Here is a 1,112-nt window from a genome sequence, read left to right on the forward strand (position 1 = left end):
GCGGGACATACTCCACCCCTGCTTTAAATTGTAGTGGGAGCAGAAACCTCCTGTTTCTCTCTGGAAGCTGCCGGTGGGCTCCAGCAGTGATAGGTGGTTTACAGTCCTATGCTTATCAAGTGTACATATTATTTATGCAGCCTATTGGTTGGGAATATTTGCGTTGCTTTGGGTGCCCTTGAGTCAGTTTCAACACACAGGACCACTATGTACAACATCATGAAACAATGATCTGTCATGGGCCTTCCTCACAATCTTTTCTGTGTTTGGGCTCATTGTGGCCGCCACTGTGTCAATCCATCTAATTGAGGGTTTTCTTCTTTTATGCTGCCCCTCTACTATGCCAAGAAAGATCTTTTTCTCCAGGGACTGGTCCCTGCTGATAACATGTCCATAGTATGTAAAATGAAGTTTCTCCATCATCACTTCAAAGGAGCATGCTGGCTGTACTTCTTCCAAGACAGATGTGTTTCTTCTGGCACTCCACAGTATAATCAATATTCTTTCCCAACACCATAATTCAAATGCATCAATTCTTCTTTGATCTTCCTTATTCACTGTCTGGCTTTCATATGCATATGAGGCAACTGAAAACACCATAGCTTGAGTCAGGTGCACTTTAGTCTTCAAAATGACATCTTTAACTTTTAATATTTTAAAGAGATTATTTTGCAACAAGTTTGCACAATGCAATAGATCATTTAACTTCTTGACTGCTGCTTCTGTGGTCATTGATCGTGTACCAAAAAATCTTAACAACTTCAATATTTTCTTCATTTATCATGATGCTCCTTTTTGGTCCATTTATGATGATATTTGTTTTGTTTTTATTAAGATATAATCCATACCAAAAGCTGTGGTCTTTAATCTTTATTAGTAAATGATTCAAGTTGTTTACACTGTTATGCCATCTGCATATTGCAAGTTGTTAATGATTCATCCTTATATCCTGATGTCATATTTTTCTTAATCTAGTTTAGCTTTAATTTATGTGATCATAGTGACTCTATGTATAACAGAATGAAACACTTCCCGGTCCTGTACCATTTTCACAATTATCATTACATTTGAACCCATTGCTGTTGTCGTTGCATTGTTCCATCCCATGGAGA

This window comes from Chrysochloris asiatica, unplaced genomic scaffold, assembly GCF_000296735.1.
Source record: "Chrysochloris asiatica unplaced genomic scaffold, ChrAsi1.0 scaffold00103, whole genome shotgun sequence".
Taxonomy (NCBI): Eukaryota; Metazoa; Chordata; class Mammalia; order Afrosoricida; family Chrysochloridae; genus Chrysochloris; species Chrysochloris asiatica.